General features: G+C 43.7%; 1 long non-coding RNA gene across 1 annotated transcript in view; it reads right to left on the bottom strand.

The window, feature by feature from the left end:
• Positions 1-9074: 9074 nt before the first annotated feature.
• Positions 9075-24623, bottom strand: part of LOC138745497 (uncharacterized) — a 68016-nt gene continuing 52467 nt past the window's right edge. Inside the window, exon 6 of the long non-coding RNA XR_011346338.1 lies at positions 9075-9725. This is a non-coding gene — a long non-coding RNA (uncharacterized lncRNA). The remainder of the gene's footprint in view (positions 9726-24623) is intronic.

Genomic DNA, 24623 nt, shown 5'->3' with positions numbered 1-24623 from the left:
GCAAGGGAGGGGCCAGAAGATTGGAAAATGGCAAATGTTGTCCCCTTGTTCTAGAAAAGATAATAGGGAGAACCCTGAGAATTATAGACGGGCAAGTCTTAGGTCAGTGGTGTGCAAACTAATGGAGACGATTCTAAGGACAGGATCTATGAGTATTTGGAGAACTACAATCTATTCAAGGATAGTCAGTGTGGTTTTGTGAAGGGAATATTGTGCCTCACGAGTTGAATTGAGTTTTTTGAGGAAGTAACAAAAGAAATTGATGAGGGTAGGGTGGTAGATGTGAGCTACATGGGTTTTAACAAAACATTTGACAAGGTCCCCCATGAGAGACTCATCCAAAAAGTCATGAAACATAGGTTGAGTGGAACCTTGGCTGTGTGAATAAAAGATTGGCTTGCAGGAAGAAAGCAGAAAGTAGTAGTGGAAGGAAAGTTTTCTGCCTGGAGGTCAGTGACCAGCAGAGTACTGCATGGATCTGTTCTTGGACATGACTCTTTATGAATGAAGAGGCAGAAGGATGAGTCAGTAAGTTTGTGGGTAACTCGAAGGTTAGATAAGTCCTGGTTGGAGCTGAGGGCTGTCGAAAGTTACAAGAGGAGATAGACAGGATGAAGAGTTGGGCAGAAAAATGGCAGAAGGATTTCAATCCGGATAAATATGATGGATGCATTTTGGATGGACAAACCAGAAGGCTGTTTACAGAGTTAATGGTCGGTTGCTTAAGTGTGTGGATAAACAGAGGGATCTTGGGGTTCAAATCCATGCATCCCTCAAGGTCGCTGCACAGATTGATAGAATTCAAGAGTAGAGAGGTCATGTTACAACTCTACAGATCTCTGGTAAGATCACACTTGGAGCATTGTGTTCAATTCTGGTCTCCTCATTTTTTGGTAGGATGAGGAGAGGGTGCAGAAGAGATGTTGCTTGGATTGGGAAACAAGTCTTATGAGGCAAGGTTAGCAGAACTTGGACTTTTCTCTTTGGAGCATAGAAGGATGAGAGGAGACTTGATTATGAGAGGCATAGATAGGGTGGACAGCCAGCACCAGGGCAGGATCAGCAAACAACAGAGGACATATATATAATGTGAAGGGAGGGAAGTTTAGAGGAGACATCAAGGGTGTTTTTTACACAGGGAGTTGTGGGTGCCTGGAATGCCTTCCTGGGGATGGTGGTGGAGGCTGAAACATTAGGGACATTTAAGAGACTCTTAGGCAAACACATATAATAGAAGGTTATGGGGTAGGGATGGTTTAGTTTTTTTTTTGGAAGGAATATATGGGTCGGCACAACATCCAGGGCCAAGGAGCCTGTACTGTGCGGTAGTGTTCGATGTTCTCTGTCTATGAAAGTTTTACAGTAGTAAAACCACTTTTGCAATGTAGAGTTAGAGTTTGGTTTATTGTCAAGTGTGCAGAGATGTACTGAAAAACTTAATTTTGAGTACTAACCAGGGGTTTCTATCATGAAATCACCACTACACCCCTTTTAGATCAGATCATAAAATTTCCAGCAAACATCATTGAAGAGGGCCATTTATAAAAATATTCATTGTTTATCTATTGAATATTTAGAATCCATCTTATTTTTTGTCTTTATTGCCTCTTTTAATTCAACTACGTATTGTTTTTAAGTTTTTTTTTTACAAATTACATGTTCAGCTGCAGCAAGTAAGAATTTTGGCACATATGTACACTGCATAATATATATGACAATAAACACATCATCATTATCAGAATTTAACCCAACCTTTCTCTTTTCTAAGATTTTTTGTGCTGAGGCAGGATGCTGAAGATTAAAGACCTTCATTAGATTGAGCTCGAACAGCTGAATTGAGACATGTTGGGACATGAACTGATTAAATGGCGGAAAGTAATGGAGGTTTTGCAGAGTGCTCTGTCATTTCCAGTTCCCTATCTTTGCTATCCCACGATTTTCAACCTATTCCCATTAATTGCCACCATTCATGTACTTTTCTTCATGCCTTTACTGTGTGATTCCCCTCTCTTGGTCAGAGCCTGGAAATATACGTTCTGGAACAGCTTTAAACAACACTATTATTCTTTCATGTGAAAATTCCTCCGGAAAGTTAAATCAAATTGAAGAATGCCAAACTTTTAAGGAATTGCCGATGACCTCTCAAAGTCAACCTAAATCATTACCGAGCCTCCAGATCCAACTTTTTAATAGTGTGCAATCAGTGCAGTCCGAAATTCCCCGATGTCCCAGGAAAAGCCAATAGTGCTGTGCTGGTAACTGCCAGGACTGTGTGCAGATGAAAAAATTTAACTTCATTTGGAGTCTTGTCTGGTCTTCTGCCAAAACGTAAGTTTCTTTGCTGGGATTAGGTGAAGTAAATCATATTGAACAGTTTCGAAACAAACCTCAACTCAAGGTCGAGTTGGCATGCAGGCAGAGTAGACTACTTTATATGTTTAGTTTTGCAGATGTCGGTCTTTGTATCTTCCGTGTAAGATGAATGTGGAAATGAGTGCCATGAGGTGCATCAGCTATATTCAGCTGCTTCAACAACACAGAGGATCTGAGGGAGTTTACACAGTGCACAGTCTAAGGCACTGTTATTTTACAATCGCTTATCGAGGCCATTCCCTCACTTCTAAAGTACCACAATCACACCTGAGAAAGCAGCAGTAACTTGCCTTTATTCAGTATCTATAAAGTAGATGGATTTCACAGAAATGTTGCAATGCACACATGATAATGAGCTACATAAAGGGAGCATGGACAAAGGGGTAAGTAAGTTTTAACAAGTGAAAAGAAAGAGGGACTTTTGTCGGGAACACACAAGCGGCGGGATGCTGGCGACTCAAGGTGAGGAACCCACGCAGGTTGTGGGCTGCATGCGACTGCGGTCAAAGGACTCACAGCAGGCTGTAGAATGCTGGATTCTAGCTTGAGACAGGCCAAAAGGGGAACCAGGTATCAGAACCAAGATGCTGGAGGGCTCCTCATTGTGTCAGAGGTGTCATCTGGAGCTCGGGCTGCCTACGGGTTGGACTGAAGGCTGTGTGGCTGCGGAGGTTGCAGGAGTGCTGGAAGCGAAGCCATGACTCTGGCAGGATTCCTTTAAGCTTCTCTTTCAGTGGCTGCAATGGATGCTGGGCAAATTTTGCTGATAGCGAATCTTTTTCTGCCTGACGGTATACTAAAAGAAAGTTTGTGTAAAAATCACATTTTCTGTTTTATTGCATGACAATAAAATAATCTTGAATCTTGAATTCAAGAGCAGAATGCCTTTATTGAGAGCTGAACATAAAACCTAAAGGGAAGGAAAGGATACAAGAACTAGGTGTCTAAATAGGTGTATGTATGCCATTGAGGTGCACTGAGGTAGCAGAAAGCAAGCACAAACTCAAAAGACTGTACAATAGGCTTTATTCCAGTAAAGGTCTGAACACTAGTTCAAGCCTTGGTGGATCAGGAGGGGCCGGCTCAGGTTTATATTCAGGTCGACTGATTGACAGCCGGCCAGGTGGAGTCAGCCCTTTAGGTGGTCTTCCTCCAGGTACAGAGATTGCCCCCTGCTGTAGGCTGGTGGTTGCATCATCACATTCTCCCTCTTCTTAAAATTAAGTCCGAGGGGGTGTATAAAACAGTGCCAGGTGGTATTTACAAATTTAGACGGTCAGGCGGCCATCGGAGTCTCTGGGACAATTGCAGGGTTGGCTCCAGGTCAAAGGTCGGTGAGGGTATGGTTGCCTGAGGATTGGCTGGGTCTGGGGTAGCTGTGGTGGGTGTTGGTGTGGGCAGCATGGTGTCTATCTGTATCTCTTTCCACAGGGGGAGGGAGAGGCTGGGAGGGTGTGGTCTGCTAGGAGTGGGGCCATCTGGAGGGTCGGAGGGAGAAGGTTGGCCCCTGAATATTGAGTGGGCCAAGGTTACTCGTGGTGGGGAGGTTGGGCCAGGTAGTTATGATGGTCGGTGGGGGGGGGGGGGTAGGGCCCCTGCTGGTGCCAGATCCCTGGTCGAGATGGTGTCCTTATAGCCATTGGGGTACCTGATGTAGGCGTAGTTCTTGTTGATGTGGAGGAGGAGCACCTGCTCGACCATCAGGTTGGTCTTGTGGGCCCACATGTGTTTACGGAGGAGCATCAGTCCCAGTTATCCACGGACCAGCCTTTGGATCTCAGGGCCAAGAGGACTGCCTTCTTGATCACCCTGTTTTTGCACTTTACTTCCCCGTTGCCTCTCGGGTTGTAGCTAGTTGTGCGACTAGCAGCAATGCCTTGTGCTACCAGGTACTGGTGCAGCTCCTCACTGTTGATAAATGCTGGGTATCCGACCATGGGTCAGTGCCCTGATAATGGTGGCTGTGGAGGTGTCAAGATAAGGGAGCACGAAGGGAAGATAGGAGTATTCATCTATGTCCGTGAGGAAATAAACATTCTTGTTCGTGGAAGGCAGGGGGCCCTTGAAATCAATGCTAAGCTGTTCGAAGGGCCAAGTGTCCTAGATGATGGAGGTCTGTGGCAGGAGGAAGAATTGCGGTTTTGCACTCGGCACAGACCCTGCATGACTCAGTCATGGTCTAGACTTCTTGAACGGTGAAGAGGAGGTTCCAGGACTTGATAAAATTGAATAGGTGCGTGATGCCCAGTGACAAAGGGTGTCGTGCAGCACCTGCAGTTGGTTGGACTGCACAGTGGCGCAGGTCCAGGACAGGGCATTGGGGGAGTTATTAAACTTCTTCGATCTGTTCTAGAAGTCGTAGCTGAACCTGGCCAGATCGACTCTCCAGTGCAAGATCTTATTATTCTTGATCTTGCCCTTATGGGTGGTGCTGAACATAAAAGTCACTGTCCGTTCGACAGTGAGGAGGGTGAACCTCCTGCCTAACAGGTAGTGGCGCCACTGGCAGACTGCTTCCACGATCACCTGGGCCTCCTTTTCAATGGCAGAGGGCCTAAGCTCAGAACTATGGAGGGTCCTGGAGAAGAAGGCCACGGGTCGGCCCCCTTGGTTGTTGAGGGTGGCTGCGAGGGGCAACATCAGAGGCATCGCAATCCACCTGGAATGGGGTGTCCACGTCCACGGCAGCATCGTGGCATCGGAGATATCCTGCTTGATGTGAGCGAAAGCTGCTTGCACCACAGTGGGGGGGGGGGAAGATGGTGGCTTGGGCCAGTGGGCGGACCTTGTCCAAAAAACGGGGGACCCATTGAGAGTAATAGAGAAAAGACCAAGGCACCTTTGGAGGGCCTTGAGCATGTAGGGGGAGGGGAAGTTCCATTAGTGGACACATGTATTCTAAGTCATGACCAATAACACCATGTTCCACGATGTACCCTAGGATGGCGAGGTGGGTGGTGCTGAACACACACTTCTCTTTGTTGTAAGTGAGGTTCAGCTCCTCGGCCATCTGGAGAAATCTCTCCAGATTGTCATCATGGTCCTGCTGGTCATGGCTGCAGATTGTGATATTGTCCAAGTATGGGAAGATATATCTACCATTTGGTCCATCTCCTTCTGGAAAATAGAGACCTCATTAGTGACCCCAAACTGGACCTGGCGGAACTGGTAGAGACACCTGTCTGCCTCAAAGGTTATATATGGCTTATCCTCTGGATAGGAAGCTGGTGGTAGCAGAAAGCAAGCACAAAACAATTTCAGGATCTAATGGCGATTTTTCAAAAAATACTCTAATTTTTTTCCCCAAATGGTTGGACTTCATGACAAAGCCAACCTGCATGTAAAAATTTTCCAGTATGTAGTCCACATCTAAAACATAAATCCGAATTACTAAATGCATATTTTTTTCAGTTTCTCAGGGGTCAAATACAACTGATGTAAACAATTGTAATTAACCCAACTATATCTTACATTAAGTAATTTAGTCACCCCCATCTTGGCACATAACTTTTCAATCCTCTTGAGGTATATCATAAGATAAATCACCTTCCCATTTATTTCTAGATTTATTTAAATTTGGTTTATCCATACCAGCTTGCCACAATGCATGCATATCAGAAATAAGGCCTTTTTTAACATATGCGAAATCAGAAACTCGAATTTCGTTAGTTTGGGTAATTTCATTTCTCTTCTATAATTATCCCTTACCAAAGCTCGAACTTGATAATACACAAATAAAAAATTAACTGATATTCCAAATTTTTCTCTGTCGATTAAAAGAAAGAAACTGTCCTTCAAAACAATCCTCCATCTCCTTTATGCCTTCAGATTTCCATGCCTTTTATTCATCGAAAATATAATGGAGTTTGAATTGATATCTTACCCTTCGTACCTATAGCAAAATTCAGACTCAGAACTACAAGCTAATTCCACTTTAGCCCAACTAGGAGGTTGCGTGATATCGCCATTCTATTAATAAATTTTAATTGTGGGGCTTCATAATAATTTTGAAAATGAGGCAATTGAAGTCCTCCTAAAGCATATTTCCACGTCAATTTCTGTAACTCTCGTTAGCTTCCCCTTCCATAAAAACTTCCGTACTGCCGTATTCAAATCTTGAAGAAATATTTTGTAAGTCCTGGTTATAGGTGAGATGCTGGACTCTTTTCCACTCATAAACGTCCCACCCTGTAGATTTTTCATGTATGTCCTGTGGGCACCTTGGCCTCTGATGTGTGAACAACTGTCTCTTTCCCTTGAGGTATGACGGGTTTCCAACATCTACAGGGTCTTGAACTTGCTCCTACTATTCTAGCCATAAACGACTTTGGGGCCAGAAAGTGATCTGTCTCTACTGCTAAAACAATCTTTTTTTTGCACAAAGTGTAACCATAAATATTTATTTAATTTATCTGTTCTTTTATATCTATCACAAATATTATTATTTTTCAATTATCTGATGGCATATTGTGGTCTATTAATTTATACTTTTGTTGGTGGATCTTAGGAACTTGTATGGCTGCAGCAAGTAAGAATTTCAGTGCATCTGTGCATCCTACTTGAGTATATGTCAATAAACTTATTATTTCCTCTTTTATTCCTATATTTTCTTTCAAAATCAACATCTTTCCTCACTAGAAAGTCAAGCACAAGTTTTACCCTCCATCTGGTACAGTGGTCTGAGCATGAGGTCAGGGAAGATCCGTTGCTTTACCATGCCTTAACAGGTAGTGATAACTGTTGTCTGACCACCATTGAACTCACTCTGTGGTCACTGTAAAATGTGGGTTCAGGTTCAACTCAGGGTTGCAATAGCATTGCAAACAAGTCAAGTTTATTGTTATCTGATGGCACAGATACAACCTGACCAAACAGTGTTCTCTGGTCCTCAGTGCAAAACATGAAGGCACACAACAAAACTTAACACAGATGCGAAAAATACAAATGCAGGACAAGTATTCATATGTACAAATAAATAATAAATATTATTTCATGAACATGTGAGTCCGGGATGGTTAGGGTGAGCCGTTCTCTGGTCGTTCAGCGTTCTCAGTCATTTGCCAAGCTGCCAAGCCATTTCATGACTTGTTTATGACAACAAGTTCTGATTCTGATTCTGCCCTTGGGAAGCTATTCCTCAGCCTGATGGCACTGGCTCTGATCCTCCTGTATCTCTTTCTTGACGGGAGTAGCTGAAAGATGCTGTGTGTGGTGTGGAAGGGGTCCTCAATGATATTGCACGCCCTCTTCAGACAACGATTCCTGGGAGGACACATCACTGGGTGGCGGGTGGAGGGAGACTACAGTGATCCTCTCTGCCACTCTTATGGTGGTCCTTTGGACCACTTCCAATCTGTTTCTCTGCACCAACTGTACCACATTGTGATGCAGGCAACCACAACACTCTCGATAGACCTCCTGTAAAAGATTGACAAGTCAAAAACATAAGCCACTCAGAAACTCATTGAGTGTACCTGTACTCAAAATATGACAGCAAGAACTGATCAGAGGCTAGGAATTCTTCAGCAATTAACTTACCTCCTAGTTCATAAAGCCTGTCCATAATCAGTCATGTTTAAAGATAATTAAAAGTAACATTTGTTTATGTAACCATTTGTTTTGGTAAATATCTATTGCTGCTGGGTTTTGGGGTCCTCTGGGCTCGTAACAGGAGCAACACCTAATATTCCATCTGGGCAATCTCCAACTGGATGGTATTAGCACTGACTTGTCCGGTTTCTGCTTGACCCCATTCTCTTTTTCCCCATCCCTCTGTCTTCTTTCCTCCAGCTCTCCATCCCCTCTTCCCCTCCCCCGTATGCTGTTGTGCACTCCCTCTCTTATCCACCTATTACCTCCTGCCTGTGCTCCTTACCCTGCCCCCTTCCACCATTTTGTTTGGGCACCTGCCTACATTTTGCTCATACCTTGACAAAGCACTCAAAAACTGAAACATTGGTTATGTATCTTTATTTTTGCTCTCTGAAGGGCACTGCTTGACCTGCTAAGTTTCTCCAGCTTTGTGTTTTCACTTCAAATCATGGTGTCTGCGGACATGTCATGTCATGTTTTATTTATGACAAAAAGAACTTGATTCTGATTCTGATTTGTACTATCTGGCTGCACTGCAGCAACTCACCAAGACTTCTTAGACTCGGTGTTCCAAATCCATGATGTGGAAATATCTCACCATTCCTTTACTGTCACTGGGTCAAAATCCAAATTCTCCAACAGCAGTGTGGAGATACCCAGACCTCAAGGGCTTAAGTGGCCCCTACCTTCTCCAGCACAATTAAGGCCGCATAATCAAATGCTTCTTCAGCTTGCCTAACTCCTATCCCTTGAATACTTGCCCACTGAACCAGTTATGCCCATGTCTCCTGAAAGGTTGCACACAGATGCATGAACACTTTGCAGACCTGGGCTGAATGTGATGCCCTAGAAACCATTGTCCAATTATTTGAAATGGCTTTTAGCTACTTAAAATGTGTTTTAAAAACACAAATATGTTTAATAACTGCATGGCCATTCATTGTGAAGTGATCTCAAGTCCTACTCTAGTAGTGTATCGGAAATAGAGAACTACAGCACAGTACAGGTCCTTGTGGCGACATGTATATGCCTACAAAAAAAAACCAAACCCTTCCTACCTCGTATCCTTCTTTTTTGCTTTCATCCATGAGTCTTTTAAAAACCCCTAATGTTTCAGCCTCCACCATCAACCATGGCAAGGCATTCCAGGGCCTCACAACACTCTGTGCAAAAAACTTCCCCCTGACGTCTCTCCTAAACTTTCCTCCCTTCACTTTGTGCAGATTTAATAGAAAACTATTATGGTTATTTTTCTGATTTGGAAATCAATGCCTGCCAAGAGGTGGAAACAGTCATTCAGAGCTTTCAACAAGTAATTCGGTGGGCACTTGAAGGAAAATAACTTTCCAGGCAATGGACAAAGTACAAGGGTTTAGACTGACTAAACTTGTTGTATAAAGAGCTGTCAGAAACTTTGGGCCAAATGGTCTCTTTCTGTGCTGGAATAATTCCACGATTGTACAAGGCTGATCCTCCAACAAGTTGCTGCATTGGTACATAGTATGAGTGAGCCGTTCTCATACTATCCTTAGTATGAGATGTTAAACATCCATCTACCCTGAAGTTTTGATCGATGGGAATATTTTGCAGCCTTGCATAAGAAAAAACGGGGAACTTCCTGTTGTCCAGGTTAATATTCCTCCTCTCCATGAGACACAGATTAAATGCTTGTAATTGGCTGGTTAACTGGCTCTCATTCCATCTTGTGTTGGTCAATAATGACATCTGCCAAGTTAAGTGTGAAAATCTCTGATGTAATCCTGAGAAATAAAAAAAGAAAGGCTTGAATTAAGGCAGTTTTTATAATGACTGAATGTCCAACTAATAAAATCACAAAATGGTGGAGAGGTTCAGCAGGTCAAACGGTGTTGTTTATGTAGCAAAGGTAAAAAAGACATCACCGACATTTCAGACTTGAGCCCTTGATGATGGGATCAGGCCTAAAATGTTGGTGATGTCTTTTTTGCCTTTGCTACGTAAAGGACACTGTTTGACCTGCTGAACTTCTCCAGCATTTTGTGTTTTTACTTCAACCACGATGTCGCGACTTATTTCCGAAGGACCAACTAATCTTCCGATCACAGTGGAAAAGAAAATTTTAACTGAAGTTATTATTTTTAAATTGGATGTAAAGCACGGTAACAGGCCTTTCTGGCCCACAAGCCCATGCCACCCAATTAAACTACGACCCCATATATTTTGAAGGGTGGGAGGAATCCAGAGCATTTGGGGAGCCCACGCAGATGTGGGGAGAATATACAAACTCCTTGCAGATAGTGTTGGACTTGAACCCAGGTCGTTGGCATTGTAATAACATTATGCTAACTACTGAACTGTCACGGAATTTGTACACGGCACAACCCCACAAGCTGCGACATGTTAATGGCTGGATCATTAGTTCAGTGATGTTAACTGACCGAGCAGCCAAGACACCACAGCAGTTTTTTTTAATATAATAGTGCCTTGGGAATTCTTTTTTACATTCACATGAGAAAGATGACAGGGTTTAATGTGCAGAAGGCAACAGTGCTGCACTCCAGTGCTCATGTTCAGGTTTATTGCATTGTAAGAGGTTGTTTGTGAACAGACAAGTAAACATTTCATACATTGTAAAACAACAGGGGAAAATATACAACAGCACAGAATAAAAGATAGAGAGATCAGTTGGTTCACAGCAAAGACAACATAGTTTTACTATTCTTAGGTTTTTCCAAGAGTTTGATAACGACGAAAAAGGAACTGGACTTGAATCTGGTAGCAAGTGATGGTATGCTTGCCTTATTATAAAATGGCACAACTATTTTCAGAGAAGACACAACCATTTTTTTGACTCACAGCTATTTTTCACCAGAGAGGAATGCAGTTTAAATGAACATTGCTGTTATTGACAGGAGTTATTAATAATGATAAAAATGTTCGCAAATGTGCTTCAGATTACTGTCTTGAGAAACCAGAGAAAGGAATACATTCACCAATTATAAGTTGGTCAGTCTCACTTCACTAGAAGGGAGACTTTAAATTCCAATTTATCTCACAAAATGAATGAGCATTTAAGACCATAAGACATAGCAGCAGAAATAGGCTATTCTGCCCATCGAACCTGCCCTACCACTGAATCATGAGCTGATTTTACCACTCAGACCCACTGCCTGGCCTTCTCACCATAACCTTTGATGCCCCGGCGAATCAAAAATTTATCAATCTCTTCATTAAATGCACCCAATAACTTGACCTCTGCAATTACCTGTGGCAAAAATTCAGAGATTCAACGCCCTCTGGCTGAAGAAATTTCTCCACATCTCTGCCTTAAAGTAGACACCTTTCAATCGTGAAGTTGTGCCCTCTTGTCTTAGACTCTTCCAACATGGGAAATGACCTTCCTACCTCGACTCTGTCCATGCCTTTCAACATTTGGAATGTTTCAATGAGATCTCCCCTCATTTTCCTAAATTTCAACGAATACAGGCCAAGAGCCATCAATTGTTCCTCATAATGATAACTCTTTAATTCCTGAAATCTTCCTTGTGAACCTTCTCTGAAACTTCACTAACATCAGCAGATTATTTCATAAATGAGGAGCCCAAAACTGCTCACAATACTCCAAATGAGGTCTCACCAAAGTGCATCCTAAATTTTTATTTGATTTGATGAGACATTGTCTTCTAGACATAGAAGACCTTGAACTGGGGGTGGAGGCACAGCAGAAAGAGTAATGCATATGGTAGATTAAGATGAGAAGACATTTCTTTACTGAGAATATTGGAATTTTCTCTGGCCTTGAGGACCAGGGATGCTCATTCTCTGAATATATTTGTCTGATTTTGTGCTCCCAGATTTAAAAAAAAACCTCTGCAAACTGTGGCTTAGGTTAACAGGACATACACCCAAATTAAACTCTCCCACCACAATGCCTCCCATTCCCTCTTTAAGATCCAACATATAGTCCACATTAACTTATGGAGAGCTTGGATTTTTTTCAAGTGGGACCTTAGAATATTTTCTCCTTCACAGAGGAATCTATAACCAGACAGGTTTAAAGTAAGTAGGAGATTTAATGGCTCCCTCCCACATTAATCAATGTGTGCATATTGGGTCAACTAATCTCTAGTTGTACTGTATATTTACGATACTATATTAAATTTTTATGACTGTTATTTGTTACGAGCCCAGAGGACCCAAAAACCCAGCAGCAATACATATTCACCAAGACAAAAGTTTCTTTTAATTATCTTTAAACACGAAAATAGAATCACACTTTAACTTATCACTATTAAGTTACTTAACCTAACTTAACCCCCTTCTAATTCTAAGTGCATGTGTATGTAATATGTGAGTAAGTTCAGAAAAGTTCCTTGGTTCACAGTCCAATCTCACTTCTCATTCCACCAAGTTCACTGGTTGCAGGCAATTCTTATACTGTGCTCAGAATTTAACATTTATGAAGTTCACCAGGCTTTGGTGTTTGAAAATGAAATGGTTACCACTCAGGAAGGTTCTTGTCAGTTTTCAGAGAGAGATTTGTTGTTCCAAGACACCCACAACTGATTTACTTCCATCAGCCACTCCATTGTCTTGCTGATGAAACTTGCCCCCTCAGGGTTCTCCAGATGATAACCTCTTTCTTTCAGGTCACCACAGAGTTCCTTTTTGTTTCCCTTATTCCAAGTGAAACATTAGACAGCCAGTCCTCTCCTCTTGCATGAACCACAAGGTTTTGACCAGCCCGTCTTACAAAATTGGCTTGCTCTAAGCTTGCCAGCTTGTCCTGTTCCAGTCCCAGCTGCTGGCTGCTGGCTGCAACACTCTCTCTCTCTCTCTCTCTCCCTCTCTCTCTCTCTCTCTCTCTCTCTCTCTCTCTCTCTCTCTCTCGCACACACACACACACACACACACACACACACACACACACACACACATACACACACATGCACACACACGTGCACACACACACACACACACACACATACACACATGTGCACACACACACATGCACACACACACACGTGCACACACACACACACACACACACACACACACACACACACACACACACACACACACACACACACACACACAGAGTGAAAAAGCCTGTTTTACTCTCTCTGCTTGCAAAACCGCATGACCCTCCTAGAACCACAAGTTCTCTTCCAGACAATCTGCGGCTCCAGCAAGAACTTTCATCTGTTGCCTTTTGTAAACAACAATCCATTCATGAAGCCTCTTGACCACTCTTCAAAGCTCTTGCAAAAGTTCTGAGGCCCGGATATGTCTAGCATGGGGCAAAGGTCCAGTATTTTAAATAAGATCTGATTTAAAGTGTTTGTATGTAATCTACACTAACAAACCTTTCCAAATTTATCTCCCAAAAACATATCTATATACTCTGTCACATATTATTTAAAGTGATGTCTTGAATGTTCCACAAGTTATCAAGAAACTGAGGAATAGGAGACTGCAGATTCTGGAATCTATAGGGAAAAAAAAACAATCTGCCCGAGGCAATCCCGGAAGCTGACTTTCCCTAGCAGTTCATTATTTTGGCTTGAGATTCCAGCGTCTGCAGCCTCTCGAGATGCAGGTTGAGTGCAATATGCAAATGTGTTGGCGAAACTCATGCAACATTCATAGGAAGTACAAGGTAACTAATGATTTGGGTCTGAGCGCTTGAAAGGAATTGGAGGAACAACAAACTACTGAGATGGGATCTTAGGCACTGTTCCTCCAATTACTCCGAAGAGCTCAGGCCCAAAATGTTGGTAACCGTGCTACCAATCTACCATGTTAGACAAGGAACTGTGATTAATAAGCTTTAATCATCTTTAGATGTCAGCACATCTTACATGTTATAAAGATGTCATAAAGGCTGTTATTCCTAGTTCCAACATAGATACTGAGGGAGGGGTCTGGGCATAACAGCCTTTATGAGGATATCCAGGAGGGAGGAGACACAGGTTCAGGGGCGGACCAGCCCATAAGCACATACATACAATATACATAGTGGTAGCACCACATTTACCCCTTCTTTTAAAATAAAGTCCGGTGGGGGTGATGTGGGACAATGTTTATTACAGATTTAGCCCATCTGGCGGTCTCATCCATTGCTGCGGCTGTCGCCAGGGTCTGCTGTGGCACAGCTGCTGGTTCCCGGGCGGTGTCTTGTGCGACAGGGGGTGCCTCCGGTGACTGACGGCAGGTTGGTACAATGGGATTGTTCAGGTGAGTTTGTGTTCAGGGGCTGGTCAGGATTACCGGGGGGTCGTGTGGGCTGGTTGGGTGCAGGGTCCCCTGTGCAGTGAACCGGGATTCACTGGTAGGGTATTGTACTGATAGTTGGCCTACCTCCTGGCTCCACCCCAGTCTGCTCACTTATAACTCTGGTTTCCCATCTGAACCCAGAACCCTTCTGAAGCCTACTATTAGACACTTAGTTATAAGCTAGTAAAAGCATTCGTTCTCCCTCCAGTTATGAGAGCTTACATTCACGCTACAATTTTATTAGCTTATTCCCTAACAATGGAAGTGCTACTCAAGCCAGGTATGTTACTGATAGGCCCTCTGTCCCCTGACGCAGCCGAGGAGTTCACATACTGGCCGAAATGCTTACAGGCCTACTTGAAAGCGACCAGAGACATCTTCCACACTGATGAACTCAGGAGGTCCGCACTCGTTTCAAGGGTAAGAATGAAAGGGTATGCAGTTATCAGGGACTTCCCTACGTATGACACTCCTATTGAGGCACCTGAAGTCGCAGAACAAGATCCTAGCGAGGCACCAACTCGCTCTACGTCACCAGTTGCCAGGATGACTACCTGCTGGATCTGTGGATGTTTGCCAAGAAGTGCAGGTATGAAGCAGCTATGGGCCATATTCATGAGAAGAACAGATCTGAGACACTCTAGTCATGGGGGTCTGCTCGAGGTACATGAGGCAGCGACTGCTCGAGTCAGGATAGAAGGACCTGACTAACCATGTCAAGCTGGCCAAATCGCTGGAGCAGGCCAAGCTCGAGAATGACAACCTTGATGCCAGCAAGCTCGCTCACCCAGGTGACCCCTTCCAAGGACTGCCTGCTCCCGCTACCCCTGCACTAATGGTTACCGCTTCCCGTGCTAGGGAGGGCTTCTTCTCTGGCAAAAGCCAGCATCCACAATCTTGATGCCTAGCTGAAGACTCAGTGTGTTCCAACGGTGGCAAGAAAGAGCATTGGGCAAGGGTTTGTCGTGTGAGGGAAAGCCCGGGGAAGTCCGCAGCCTGCATCACTCCCGGATCCGTTTCCAAACCCAAGCCATTTGTCCCAAATTCACCCAAACCCGCTTGCTGCGTGACATGCCGACGGAGGGTGGCAGTGAAGAAACAGCGCGAAAAGGCACAGCAGCCATCTTGCCGCGACTCAAATTCAAACCAAGTGCCATTATCATTCGGAGGAAGAAGGAGGGCGGCCATCTTGCCGTGCCATGAGGTCAATGCCATCTTAACCACGCAAGGTAACCCAGGATAATAGGGGCCACTCGAGTGAAGAAAGAGTATGGAGTCTCCAGGGACATAGCCTTGATAGTCCTAGATCTGGCCAACCTCACCAGCTCAGCAACTCCATAGTGACTGTAAAGGTAAATGGAAATTCCACTCAATGCCTAATTGACACAGGCTCTACTGAAAGTTTCATAGACTCACAGACTGTGCAAAAAACCAACCTGAAGATGTATCCTTCTAATTACTGCATATTTCTTGTGTCTTTCACATTCTATGCGTGTCCAACAACATTGTATAGTACATCTCTCATTTGAAGGGGGGATTTCTGTAAATTTCGCTTGCATATAATTGATAAACTGTGTGATCTCGTGTCGGATCTAGACATGCTGTGTTACCTTAAAACCAGATTGGACCAGGTTAGAGCTATATAAATAGGGGAGAAGGTACCAGAAGGTCAAGCAGAAAACTGGTGCAACATAGAAGTTCACCAGTACTGCACCATCTGGAAGAAGATTCACGTAGAAAGGGAAAAAAAACAAATTACCAACTACCAAAATTATTATTGACGCAAAATCAACTAATCCCTTTCACAATAGATAACCTTTCCTGTAGAGGATGGGAGAGAAAAGGGATCAAAAGAATAGAAAATTGTTTTTTTGGGAAATAAATTATTATCTTTTGAACAAATGAAGTACAAATATGGTATAACTCATGGTACAATGTTTGCATACCACCAAATGAAAACCTACTTGAAGGACAAATTGGGAAACAGTCTGAGGTTACCAGAAGGAAGCAATTTTGAATATGTGATTACAGACACAACGATAATAAAAAGATTTATAAAAAACATGTACATCAAGCTGCAAGAGAAAGAGAGTGATGAAATAAGTTGTAAACCCAAACAAAAGTGGGAACAAGATCTAAACATAAAGATAAAAAATGAAAAATGGGAATAGCTATGCTTCAGAACTATGAGAAATACAATAAACACGAGGTTACGCATGATACAATATAATTAGTTACACAGGGTATACACCATGCCCCAAAAGTTAAATAAATGGGACCCAACGGTATCAGACAGATGTTTTTGCTGTAAGAAGGAAACGGAAACAACAGTACATGCAATTTGGACATGTGAGAAAGTGGAAATATTTTGGGAAGATCTAAATCAGGTATTAAATAAAATCACAAAAAGCAACATACCAAAAAATCCAGAGATCTTCCTTCTAAGTAATACAAGAAGTAAATAACTTGGACTCAATTTGGATGGAGCACAAAAAAGATTTATTACGATAGCCTTAGCTGTAGCAAAAAAAATGTATAATGTCAACCTGGAAATCAGAAGAAAGCCTGAGAATACAGCAATGGTACATAGAAATGAATAAACGTATTTCATTGGGGAAAAATAACATATAATTTAAAAAATAACGTCACAGTATTCGAACAAATTTGGGAACTATACATGGAACACAACAGAGAGGGCCTACCACAGACTCCACCCCCTAAAATGATAGAATGAGAAGATGAAATGAACTGACCCAGTGTGTAAAAGTAGATGACACAATTTTCTTGTTTATTTTCATTGTGTGGTGACATTGTTTAATGGGTTTATTGTATTGTATATGTTGAACATTTAGTGGGTAGGGAGGGGGTGGGAAGGAGGGAGGGAAGGGAGGGGAGAAAAAGGGAGAAAATGACACTGTGTATATTCAAGAGGGAAATGTTTGAGTGTATTTTGATTAATATGGTTCATAGTGTGAAAAATATTTGTTTTTAAAAAGCGTGTCTTGGTCCCCTCACCCTGTAATAGTTTGTAATGGAGGGCCCTAAAATCAGAACCCTCATACAGCCTCACCGCACTAAAGATCATCCCCCTCCTCTCTTCCCGAATCAGTCCTCAGACTGCAAACACTTTGCTACCAAGAGCAGGAGGTACAGTACAGCAGATTGAGATTTTATACAGTCTGAGACACAACGTCTACTTGACGAAAGTGAAAGGGGAAAAAAGTCCACGCTGGGAATTGACGATAGCCAAACTATTAATCAGTACACACTCCTGGACTCATACCCCCTACCTCAAATTTCAGACATGGTGAATGATATTGTATGGTATCAGGTCTGTTCCACCATCAACCTGAAAGCTGCTTATCACCAGCTGCCAATCTGTTTCAAGGACCATCTATATATGGCATTTGAGGCTAAAGGTCATCTATATCAATTCCAGAGGGTCCCTTTTCGTATCACTAACAGGGTTTCTATCTTCCAGAGGCAGATGGACAGAATGGTGGATGAGTATGGGTTGAAAGCTACCTTCCCCTTTCTTGATAATGTCACCATCTCTAGCCACACCTTGGAAGACCATGACGCCAACCTTCAGAGTTTTCTCCTCGTGGTGAAAGCCCTGAACCTCACTTATAACTCTGACAAGTCTGGCTATCCTTGGCTACATGGTGGAGAATGGCATAATTGGCCCCGATCCCAATAGGATGCCCCCCTGTTAGAGCTCCCCATCCCCAGGACCACCAAGACTTTGAGGAGATGCCTGGGGTTTTTTCATATTATGCCCAGTGGATCCCTCAATACGCTGATAAGGTTCACCCTCTCTTAAAAGCCACTAATTTCCACCTCTCGGCTGAAGCCCAAATGACTTTTAACTATCTCTGGAACCACATTGCAAAAGCTGCATGCAAGCAATGGACAAGTGGAAAGCCATGCTTTCGACATAGCCCTACCCGTTAACCTCAACCAGGTGGGCAGGCCGGTTGCATTTTTTTCATGGTCATTACAAGATCCTGAGCTCCGGAACCCATTGTGGAAAAGGAGGCTCAAGCTATTGTAGAAGCCATGAGGCACTGGAGACTCTACCTGGCTGGTAGAAGATTTATGATCCTCACTGACCAACACTCGGTCGCAATCATGTTCAATAATGTCAAGAGGGGCAACATCAAGAATGACAAGGTTACTAGGTGGAGGATCGAGCTCTCCACCTACAATTATGACATTGACTATCGGCCAGGAGCCCTTAATAACCCTCCAGATGCCTTATCCAGAGGAAGCTGTGCCTCTGCACACACCGGTCAACTGCGGTCTCTGCATAATGAGCTCTGCCATCCAGGGGTCACCTGCATGGCTCATTTTGTCAAGGTGCTCAATCTTCCCTACTGCATGAAAGATGTCAGGGAAATGACTGGGTCTTGCCAGGTCTATGCAGAGTGCAAGCCGCACTTCTACCACCCTGCAAAGGTGCACCTGATCAAGACATCCAGGCCCTTTGAATGGCTCAATGTTGACTTTACAGGACCTCTCCCCTCTGTGAATAGGAACACCTTCTTCCTCTCTGTCACTGATAAGTACTCCCGCTTCCTGTTCACCATTCCATGTCTAGACACATCCACTTCATCAGTCATAAAGACTCTAGACTCCATTTTCTCCCTGTTCGCATATCCCAGCCAGGTTCATAGCAACTAGGGCTCAGCTTTATTGAGTGACGAACTACAGCAGTACCTGCTGGTGAGGGGCATCGCGTCCAACAGGACTACTAGCTACTATCCCCAGGGAAACAGCAGGTTGAAAGGAGAATGCCATGGTCTGGAAGGTTGTCAAACTGGTCCTGATGTCAAAAGGCCTTCCAGACTCACGCTGGCAGGAAGTCCTCCCTATGGCACTCCATTCCATCTGGTCGCTACTATGTACTGTGACCAACATTACTCCTCATGAGCTCCTATTCACTTTCAAAAGAAGGTCGGCATCGAGAACTACACTCCCAATCTGGTTCACCACTCCTGATTCAGTCCTTCGCAGGAAGCACGTGAGGAGAACCAAGACCGAACTCCTGGTGGAAAGGGTGAAACTGCTCCATGCCAATCTCACGTAAGTCTATGTGGAGTACCCAGATGGCATGGAGGACACCATCTCTATCAGGGACCTGGCATCCACCAGAACAGATGGTCCATTGCCTCAGGTGCTCTGCAAGCCACAGAGCTCATTCTTGCCATCCCCAATCATGGCTCCGGAGGATTCGGTTCAGGAGGAAAGTGCATCCTCCTCCACCTTTAAGTTGGAGACCCAGCCTGCCTCTCCTCCCTCACAAGAGGACCAGGAGACCCAAGGAGTCCAAAGCCTGCTGGTACTAAGGCACCCCACCAGGATCTCCAGACCCCCAAACTGCTTAAATCTGTAAATTTATAAATAACTGTATTTTTTTTCTGAACTCATGTTCTCTGTCTTCATTTACAGACCCTAAATTATACAGGAAGGGGTGAATGCAGTGAACTGGGATTCACTGGTAGTGTGTTATGCTGATGGCTGGCCCTGCCTCCTGGCTCTGCCCCCATCTGCTAACATATAACCCTGCTTTCCTGCCTAAACCCAGAACCCTTCTGAAGACTACTGTTGAATCCTACCCTTAGTTATAACCTAATAAAAGCATTTGTTCTCCCTTCAGTCGTGAGAGGTTTTATTCACACTACACTCTGCATGCACCAGGTTCCGGATGGAGACGGTGTCTTGTCGCCCATCCTGGTACTCCAAGTAGGCATATTAGGGGTTGGCGTAGAGGAGGAGGACCTTCTCAACTAGGGGGTCAGTCTTATGGTGCCTGACGTCCCTCTGAAGTAGTATGGGTCCAGGGTTCGTTAGCTAGGATAGCAATGCTTTTCCCGAAGCTGACTTCCTGGGGAAGGAAAACATCCTTTCATGTGGTGTGGCATTCGTTGTGGTGTAGCTAACATACATACAATATACATAGTGGTAGTGTCAAAGTTACCCTTTACTTCTTTCAGTGCAAGAAAAATAGAGAGTATGGGTGTGAGGTAGGAAAGAATTTGCTTGTTGAGTAGGTTTCCTGAGGCCAACACATCGTGGGCCAAAGGGCCTGTAATGCTCTTTCTTCCTATGGAGGCTGCATGACCTGCTGAGTTTCTCCAGCACTTTTGCGTATTTGAATCTGCAGTCTCTCATTGACCCACTAAGTTATTAATCAAATGTATTTTTTGTGCATCGAAGTTAATGAGTTTTTTCTATTTTTCATTGATTACTGTGTTTTAAATAAAACTACAGTTTAGGGGTTTTGCTAAATCAAATTTATTATGTCCTTTCTTTATTATAGCTGTGCTTTGGAATTCATTTGGATGATTAAGCTTGCAGAAGATTTTAAAAAGCTTTTTTCCATGGCACTTTCCATGATTGAACTGTACAAATTTACTGTTATTGAAATTAATAAAAATATTTTAAAGGGAAAGAAGTTAATGAGTTATGACACAATCCTCTGCAGAGCAATCCACTCTATTTTCCCAGGACCAACAAATTTAGTATTTTTCTTTTTCAAATTTTTATCTAATTTTATTTTGACATTCAGAATGAAATCTGCAGCAGAATTTTCATCCATTTCATCTCAGATCATTCCAGGCACAGTACCATCAGATTTTTTTGCTAGTCATTTTAAACCTCTGCTTCCTGATGTCTCTGAAGTAACCTGTGGACACTGTGGTTGAAGTAACATCACACAATGCTGGAGAAGGTCAGCAGGCCCAACAGGGTCCTTTATGTTGCAAAGGTTAAAAATACATCACCGATAATTCGGGCTTGAGCCCTTCATCAAAGTATGAGAAACAAAAGAGTGGGAGGAGTGACAAAGGCACGAGATGATAGGTGGAGAAAGGAGGGGAGGGGACAGCAGCAATGAGAGGGAGGAGAGATGGGTGGGTGGGTAGGAGAACTGAAAAGATGGGAAAGAGGGAGGGGAAAGAAAAGGTGAGCAGGTTTAGTGGAAGGCAGTAAAGTTGATGTTTATATCATCTGGCAGGAGAGTACCCAGACGGAAAATGAGGTGATGTTCCTCCAATTGGTGGGTGGTCTGGGTGGGATAGTACATAAGGCCATGGACAGACATGTGAGTAGGGGAGCGTGACTCAGAATTGAAGTGGTTGGCCATTGGGAGGTCGCTGTGTTTGCGAATGGAGAGGAGATGCTGAGCAAAGCGATATCCCAGTCTGCGACCGGTCTCCCTAATGTACAAGTGGTTTTGCTTCACATGAAAGGCCTGTTTGAGGCCCCAGACCATGGTGAGGGAGGAGCTGTGGGCACATGTTTCACCTCCTGCAAGCCCAGGAAAAGCACTGGGGGTGCGATGGGTGGGGAGGATTGTGTGCATGAAGGAATTGTGGAGAGAGTAGTCCCTGCGGAAGTCTGAGAGGAGAGGAGAAGGAAAAATGTATCTAGTGGTGGGATCCTCCAGTAAGTGCCAGAGGTTCCAGTGATTAATGTGCTGAATGCGGAGGCTGGTGGGTGGTAGGTGAGGATGAGGGGGATTCTATGTTTGTTGCATCTGGTGACAGAGGGGCCAGGGCCGTTGAGCAGGAAATGGAGGAGATGCAGGTGTGGGCAGAGTTAATGGTGGTGGAGGGGAAGCTACATTTCTGGAAGAAGGCAGACATTTTGGAAGATCTAGACTGGAAGACCTTATCTTGGGAAGAGATGGAAATGGAGAAATTGAGAGAAGGGGATGGAATCCTTGCAGGGGACAGGGGGTAAGGAAGTGTAAAGCAGATGATGTTTCTCAACATTTAACCTAACAAAACCTAGCAAAACCCTTGGATCAAATCTCTGTTCTGCGCAGTACAATTCCAGATTCTTCAGTTCCATGACTCCGATCTCAGTCAGCAGATTCATCATCTCATTCAGCACCTCTGGAAATTCTGACTGTCAATCAGTGAGCTTCAGACCCCTCCATTCCTCTCTGGTTAAAAAAAAACTTCTTCTGCACCCACATCTCATTGCATCTCCCTGTTCTCTCCACTTATTGCTATCTCACAGCCATAAAGGGAGTAGAAAGAATCAAGCGTTTGAAAGAAATTATCAAACTCGACAGCAAGGAAGTGGTCCCTTCAGCCCATCTTGACAATGCTGATTGAGCTAATCCCATTTGCCCATATCTCTTTAAACATTTCCTGGGAGTTGTAGTAGAGTGAATGACCGTCAACAATTTTTTCTGGTACGATTGACATTGCAGGCTTCCTCCAAAAAGTTGTGGGGGTTCTGCAGGACAAATCGAGGCGCAGGGATTGACTCAAAATTCCTGTCCATTACTTTTTAGACTGCCAATTGAACAGCAAAATTTCTTGAATATGCTGTCACATGCCTGCAGTCTAAAAACCATATCTATGTTTTTACTTTAGCTAAAGGACATTGTTTGACCTGCTGAGTATCAGAGTACCAGAGTAGATAGGAGAGTGGAGAGGGAAAAAGATGGTGAAGATTGCAGGTCACGTCAGAAGTCATAATGGCAACGTGATGGCAGTTTTCTCAAGTGGATCAATGTATTTTTACGCAAGGAGTGCTGTAGGAAAGGCAGACAAGCTTGGGGTGTGGAGTGGCACGTGGAATTATCTGTGCTACTTGGTTGCAGGAGGGGCAGAACTTGCAGCTCAATGCTCCAGGCTTCTGTTGTCCCAGACATGACAGAACGGGAGGAATGAAAGGGGGAGGAATGGCATTGCTCGTCATGGAAATAATCACAGCTGTGCTCAGGGAGGACAATCCAGAGGGCCTGTCTACTTAACCTATATGGGAAGAAAGGTATGACCATACTCATGGGGTTGTACTATAGACCGCCCAATAGTCAGTGTGAATTGGAGGAGCAAATCTGTAGACAGATAGCAGACAGTTACAAGAAACCTAAAGTTGAGATAGTGGGAGATTTTAACTTACCACATATTGATGGGACTTCCACACTCTAAAAGTGCTGGATGGCTTGGAGTTTGTCAGATGTGTTCAGGAATGTTTCCAACTCAATATATAGAGGTACCAACTGGAGAGAGTGCAATACTGGATCTCTTATTAGGGTACAAGGCAGGACATGTGACAGAAGTGTGTGTACAGGAAGATTATGGGTCCAGTGATTAGTTTCAATTTAATTATGGGGAAGGATAGGTTTGAGATTCTAAACTGGAGAAATGCCAATTCTGAAGAAAAGAGGACGGATCTAGAATGCAAGTTGTTTTCTGGAAAGGATGTGCTAGGAAGACTTTCCAAAGTGAAATTTGGAGAGTAGAGGGTACTCAATTGACCCCTTGGCATTTATTGACACCTTTCGACCCCTGGCAGTTTTTGACTCCTTGGATAGTCCCCCAGGGGTTGATATCGACCACTTTGGATAAGTGAAGAACACTGTTCTTCATTTTTATAGAGATGCTTGGGTCATCTGCCTTGATTGTCCGTCAGGTGCTTTCTGCTCTATCCTTTTCAAGATTCCAATTATTGAACTCAATTGACCAATCAAGAGGGCTCATCCACTGAGGCTGGGACTTTTCTCCTTGGGCTATGGGAGACTGCAGGGGAATCATATAGAGATCCATAAATTCACAATGAGCATAGATAAGAAAAATAGTCATAGTTATTTTCCCAGGGTAGGTGAATCTAAAACAAGAGGGCAGAGATTTAGGGCATGGTAGCATAGCCGTAACCACAATGGTGTTTCACCACCAGCGATCAGGAACTGGCTTCGAATCCCGCGCTGTCTTTAAGGAGTCTTTACATTTTCAATGTATCTGTGTGGGTTTCCTCCAGAGGCTCCAGTTTTCTCCCACCGTTCAAAACATACTGCCGATTGTAGGTTAATTGGATGTAATTGGACAGCATGTGCTCGTGGGCCTAAAGGGCCTGTTAGCGACCTGAATATTTAAATTTAAATAAAAGATTTAAGAGGGAGCTGAGGGACACTTCCTTCACACAGACGTGGTGATTATATGGAGTCAGCTGCCAGAGGAAATGGTAGAGAGGGGAATAGTTATGTTCAATAGACTGCATCTATTTCACTGCAAGGAGTATTGTAGGAAAGGCAGACAAGCCTAGAACATGGATTGGCACGTGGAATTATGACATTGTGACCATTGGTGCTCAGGCAGGACAGACAAGAAGTTGTGGAATGGGAAAGGTAAGACGACACTCATGGCATTGAATTATAGACCACCCAATTGTTAGCGTGAATCAGAGGAGTAAATATGTAGAGAAGTTGAAGACAGCTTCAGGAAACAGAAGGTTGTGGCTATAGGATATTTTAACTTTCTACATATTTGACTGGGACTCCCATCCTGTAAAAGGGCTGGATGGCTTGGAGTCAAACATGATCAGGAAAGTTATCTAAATCAATATATAGAGGTACATTTTGGGTCCAGTGGTCACAATGCCAT

Source organism: Narcine bancroftii, chromosome 1 (genome assembly GCF_036971445.1).
Source record: "Narcine bancroftii isolate sNarBan1 chromosome 1, sNarBan1.hap1, whole genome shotgun sequence".
Taxonomy (NCBI): Eukaryota; Metazoa; Chordata; class Chondrichthyes; order Torpediniformes; family Narcinidae; genus Narcine; species Narcine bancroftii.
The sequence above is the reverse complement of the archived record's forward strand: the minus strand, read 5'-3'. Positions and strand labels throughout refer to the sequence as shown.